Source organism: Oncorhynchus mykiss, chromosome 23, assembly GCF_057628025.1.
Source record: "Oncorhynchus mykiss isolate SJ-2025 chromosome 23, ASM5762802v1, whole genome shotgun sequence".
Classification (NCBI taxonomy): Eukaryota; Metazoa; Chordata; class Actinopteri; order Salmoniformes; family Salmonidae; genus Oncorhynchus; species Oncorhynchus mykiss.
In genome coordinates, this window is record NC_143044.1 from 47663494 (window position 1) to 47670050 (window position 6557).

The following is a 6557-nucleotide window of genomic DNA, read 5'->3' on the forward strand; positions in this document are numbered from 1 at the left end:
GAGGTGAGGTGACAAAACTGATGGGCAAATAATGGGACCACACAACCGGAGGGGCCGGGCAAGGACTGCAACGTGAAGTAATACCTGACCCAGATGAAGGATCCAGGTGAAGAATCCAGATGGAATCAGGATGGGGACCTGGAGGGTCACTGTCCAGCAGAGAGTGGATCCCAAGGGCTATGGTGGGTTGAAAGCCATCATGTCCACCATAGTCCTCGGGGAGAACAGGTGCCATGTTTATTACCAGGGCCACCGCAAGCTGTGATGGAAATGTAATGAACATGGCCACCTAGCAGAGACTTGTGACAAAGCGGTCTGCATGAAGTGCTGGGAGGTGGGACACTGCTACGAGGAGTGCAGAAATGGAAGGGCCTCTGTGGAGAGCGGTCCCACCCAGCCATGTGAGGGGAACGGCAGTTGCTGCGGAGGTGGAAAATGTGGTTGCAGAGGAGGCTGGAAGAGCACCCTCCCCACGAAAAAGAAATGCTGAGGAGCTCTCTGACCCTGAATAAGTGGAGGGGAAAAAAGTTAAAGGGGGGTGGGAGAGCTCAGAGGGCGAGAGGAAGACTAACTCCCCCAACCAAGCTTTCTTTTTAAGGCTGATTTTAACCTCCTTTCCCTGCCACCCTCCCTTACCCGGAGCGAGAGAGGGAAAAAGACAGCACCCCTCTGAGTGTCCAGAGTAACCCCTATTAAACTGTTTTAAAGCCAGTACACCTTGATGAGAGAGACCCCACAGGTGGTGGTAAAGTCAAGTACAGTGGTGGTTGGTGGGTGTGCTCTTTAAGCTAAATGGACCTTTTATAGAGAGGGATTTTAATGTGCTAAATGTTTATGGTTTGAATGGCAAGAATGACCGGTGCGCACATTCAGAAGACCTGCAGTCCCAGATGGTAGGGAGGAATCCTTCAGTTGTGGGTGGGTAATTTAACTGTGTTTTAAGTAGAGTAGACAGGGGAGGGGTGCTAGAAGATTTTAAGGTAGATAAGTTCAGTTTTTTGTTGCAAGGGTTGTGCAGGGATTTTCAAATGACTGACTGTTTCAAATCCCTGCATCCAAGAGAAGAGGGCTTCATCTGGACCAGTGGTGACGGCACCAGAGCCTCTCTATCGACTATCTGTTTACCCGGGACTGTCCCCCAACTGATGCTAGAATAACCCCTGCTTCTTCTCAGATCACATAATGCTGACGTGTATCCTTACAATTACTTTGGGTGTGACTTTGGGAAGAGGGCCCTGGAAACTGAACTGCTCCCTTTGTCATTGTCTAAGACTAGTTAGCCAGTACATGGTGCAGTTCAGCCAGCAGCAGACATTACAGGACTCTTTTGACACACGAGCACAATGGTGGAAAATGGTGAAGGGTAAGACGAGGACCTTCTTCAGAGAGGAAAAAGACAGACACCGCATGGTTGGACTGCAGAGGCGACTGGAACTGTGTTTAAACTTAACACGGCCTTGATTTTAACTAAAGAAATAAAGGAGGTAAAGAGAGAAATTTCATTTTTAGCAGAGCATAAAAGAAAGGAAGTAAAGATAGGGAACTAGAAGAAGGGGAGAAGTGGCCAAGGTCCTTTAAGAAAATAGTTAGCAAGGGAGGGGTAATTATGGGGTTAAAGACTAAAGATTGGTGTTTTTTCTAAACATATTCAGAGGGAATTAAAGAAGTAGTCAAGGACTTTTATGGGGTACTGTTTGGGGAAAAAGATGTATAGTACCAGTCAAATGTTTGGACACACCTACTCATTCAAGGGTTTTTCTTTATTGTAGAATAATAGTGAAGACATCAACACCATGAAATAAGACATATGGAATTATGTAGTAACCAACAAAGTAGCCAGGCTTTGCCTTGATGACAGCTTTTGCACACTCTTGGCATTCTCTCAACCAGCTTCGTGAGGTAGTCACCTGGAATGCATTTCAATTAACAGGTCTGCCTTGTTAAAAGTTAATTTGTTGAAGTTCTTTCCTTCTTAATGTGTTTGAGCCAATCTGTTGTGTTGTGACAAGGTAGTGGTGGTATACAGAAGATGGTATTTTACCAAATAGGGCTAAGTCCATATTACGGCAAGAACAGCACAAATAAGCAAAGAGAAACGACAGTCCGTCCTTACTTTAAGACATGAAGGTCCGTCAACACGGAAAATTTCAAGAACTTGGAATGTTTCTTCAAGTGCAGTCTCAAAAACCATCAAGAGCTATAATGAAACTGGCTCTCATGAGGACCGCCACAAATGGAAGACCCAGAGTTACTTCTGCTGCAGAGGGTAAGTTCATTAGAGTTACCAGCCTCAGAAATTGCAGCCCAAATAAATGCTTCAGAGTTCAAGTAACAGACACATCTCAACATCAACTGTCCAGAGGAGACTGTGTGAATCAGGCCTTCATGGTCGAACTGTTGCAAAGAAACCACTACTAAAGGACACCAATAATAAGACGAGACTTGCTTGGGCCAAGGAATACGAGTAATGGACATTAGACTGGAGGAAATCTGTGGACTGATGAGACCAAATTTGAAATGTTTGGTTCCAACCACCGTGTCTTTTTGAGATGCAGAGTAGGTGAATGGATGATTTCCGCAAGTGTGGAGGAGGTGTGATTGTGTTGGGGTTCTTTGCTGGTGATATATTTAGAATTCAAGGCACACTTAACCAGCATGGCTACCACAGCATTCTGCAGCGATACGCCATCCCGTCTGATTTGCGCTTATTGGGACAATAATTTGTTTTTCAACAGGACAATGACACAACACACCTCCAGGCTGTGTAAGGGCTATTTGACCAAGAAGGAGAGTGATGGAGTGCTGTATCAGATGACCTGGCCTCCACAATTACCCGACCTCAACCCAATTGAGATGGTTTGGGATGAGCTAGACCGCAGATTGAAGGAAAGCAGCCAACAAGTGCTCAGCATATGTGGGAAATCCTTCAAGACAGTTGGAAAAGCATTTCAGGTTAAGCTGGTTGAGTGAATGCCAATAGCGTGCAAATCTGTCATCAAGGCAAAGTGGCTACTTTGAAGGATCTAAAATATATTTTCATTTGTTTAACACTTTTTTGGTTACTACATGATTCCATGTGTTATTTCATAGTTTGATGTCTTGACTATCATTCTACAATGTAGAAAATAGTAAAAAAATAAAATAAAAACTTAAAAACTTGTGTCCAAACTTGACTGGTACTGTATACTGTAAAACATGTGATGACGTCACCTAAGGCAGACATATGGAGTACTTGCTACACAGGGTGAAGTCATCCTCAGGCGAGGTCAGCAATCAAAGTGTTAGTGACAGTCACTGCTGTTACTAATTCTATATTTAGAGTTGCTGTGAGGAGTGTACCACAGTGGGCTTAGAGTTGATTTGTATTTTTTAAACCTTTATTTAACTAGGCAAGTCAGTTAAGAACAAATTCTTATTTTCAATGACAGCCTAGGAGTTAACTGCCTTGTTCATGGGCAGAACAAACCAATTTCAGCTCAGGGATTCGATCTTGCAACCTTTCGGTTACAAGTTCAACACTCTAATCACTAGGCTACCTGCCGCCCCTGTGAGGACTGTTGCTGTGGGCTGAGGCTACCAGTTGCTGTGAGGACTGTACCACCGTGGGCTGAGTTGATGTGAGGACCGTACCATCGTCGACTCCTAATAAGATACTAACTTTTGGCTGATGATGACGTGTCAGAACGGTAGCCAAACACGTGACCTTATGATTAAAGGCAGATTGAGATCATAGGTCATAACATGAGATGGTAACTGTGTTGATAGATGGGTAGTATAAAGGGTAGAATGACATGTCATTGGTAGTTATGATCCATTGGATGAAGCCAAGATTAGCAGTGTTGCACCACAGAAGTGGCTGAACCTTTAATACATGTCATTCACATAGATCCTTCTTAATGTGAGATAAAACACACCTACATTTCTCTCTGTTTTGTCTGATACAATCAGTCTGTAAAGATGAATCTGTGTGACAAAAGAATCACGTAACCATAGCAGGGAAAGATGGTGCAACAGAGCAATGTACTCAAGACAGTTGACCAGCCAGGATCACAACTAGACATTATTGACCAGCCAGGATCACAACAAGGCAACCCACCTAGACATTGTTGACCAGCCAGGACCACAACTAGACATCCAAACATGCCCAACACTCCATATCGGGCCAAAAATAACTAAGCACCCTTAAAGCGATGGCTACTAATTTGCCTCTCTGTGCTACTCCAACAGTTTCTCTTGACAGGCGTATTCAACAACTCATTCTGCCATTTATTTCTTGAATTCTGTGTTGAGCTACCAAATTAGCTGCACGTTTCTCCTCTCATCTGTTAAAACACAATATACTGATCAAAAACAGTGTGAATGTATTGATCTTAAATATAATCATTTTACTTAATGTTTCATTTACATGATAAATAATCTCTGCACAATTAACAAACCAAAATGGAGAAGGATGTAACGGTTGTCGTTGGTGGAAGAAGGAGAGGACCAAGGTGTAGCATGGTACGTGTTCATGATCTTTTAATTACACTGAACACTGAAACAAAAATAACAAAATGGAACAAACGAAACAGTCCTGTCTGGTACAGAGACAGAAAACAACTACCCACAACTCATGGGCGAAACCAGGCTGCCTAAGTATGGTTCTCAATCAGAGACAACGATTGACAGCTGCCTCTGATTGGGAACCATACCAGGCCAAACACATAGAAATACAGACATAGAACAAAACAGAATACCCACCCACATCACACCCTGACCAAACTAAAAATATAAACATACAAAGCATTCTACGGTCAAGGCGGGACAGTACTACCCCCCCCCCCCAAAGGTGCAGACTCCGGCCGCAAAACCTAAACCCATAGGGGAGGGTCTGGGTGGGCATCTGTCCGCGGTGATGGCTCTGGCGTGGGACGTGGACCCCACCATAGTCTTGGACCACTTATGTGGTGCCTTTGGAGTGGCGACCTCGGACTGGGGACCCTCGCAGCAGGCCCCGAAATGAAGGGCGACTCCGGCAGCGCCGGAGTGAAGGGCGTCTCCGGCAGCGCCGGACAAGAGGGAGCACCTGAGGGAGGAGACTGGAGAGAGAGCCTGGTGCGTGGGGCTGCCACAGGAGGCCTGGTGCGTGGAGGAGGCACCGGATGGGCCGGACCGTGGAGCCACACTGGAGGTCTCGAGCACCGAGCCTGCACAACCTGTCCTGGCTGGAAACTCACCGTAGCCCGGCAAGTGCGGCGGGGTGGAACAGACCGCACTGGGCTGTGCTGGCGAACCGGGGACACCGTGCGTAGGGCTGGTGCCATATAACCCGGGCCGAGGTGACGCACTGGAGACGAGATGCGCTGAGCCGGCTTCATTGCTCGATGCTCACTCTAGCCCGGCCGATACGAGGAGCTGCGATGTAGCGCACCGGGCTATGCCTGCGCACTGGTGACACCGTGCGCCTTCCAGCATAACACGGTGCCTGCCCGGTCAATCTCTCGCCACGGTAAGCACGGGGAGTTGGCTCAGGTCTCCTACCTGACTGTGACATTTTTGGGGCTGCCTCTCATCCCTGTTGCGCTGCCGTGCTAACTCCTCATATCGCCGCCTCTCGGCCTTAGCTGCCTCCAGCTCTTCCCTGAGGCGGCGATATTCCCCAGCCTGTGCCCAGGGTCCCTTACCGTCCAAAATCTCCTCCCATGTCCAGGAGTCCAGAACCCTCTATTCCTTGTTACCACGCTGCTTGGTCCGGTTGTGGTGGGTAATTCTGTAACGGTTGTCGTTGGTGGAAGAAGGACCAAGGTGCAGCGTGGTACGTGTTCACGATCTTTTAATTACACTGAACACTAGAACAAAATGGAACAAACGAAATAGTCCTGACAGAGACAGAAAACAACTACCCACAACTCGAGGGGAAAACCAGGCTGCCTAAGTATGGTTCTCATTCAATCAGAGACAACGATTGACAGCTGCCTCTGATTGGGAACCATACCAGGCCAAACACATAGAAATACAGACATAGAACAAAACATAGAATACCCACCCACATCACACCCTGACCAAACTAAAAATATAAACATACAAAGCAATCTACGGTCAGGGCGTGACAAAGGACAAGAGCCACTGTTATTATGGAGAGTTCTCGTTCATGTTAAGACAATCTTCTTCTTTCCAGAACATGTGTTTGTGACGGAACATTGCAGTGTCAATGTTTACTCAGTAAATAAGTCCCACGCAACTCATTCCCTAAAATGTACCAACTCAGAAATATAGGAGAGGAGCTGCATACAGTATAACATTTTATCAGAGATGCCTTGAAGCACTGGGCTTTACGGGATCACCCTAGTTTCATCCAGATGATGAACAACTGTCGTCAGGTTGTCAGTTAAATGTGGATGTCACAGGGCGGCAGAGTAGCCTAGTGGTTAGAGCGTTGGACTAGTAACCGGAAGGTTGCAAGTTCAAACCCCCGAGCTGACAAGGTACAAATCCGTTGTTCTGCCCCTGAACAGGCAGTTGTCACTGTTCCTAGGCCGTCATTGAAAATAAGAGTTTGTTCTTAATTGACCTGCCTA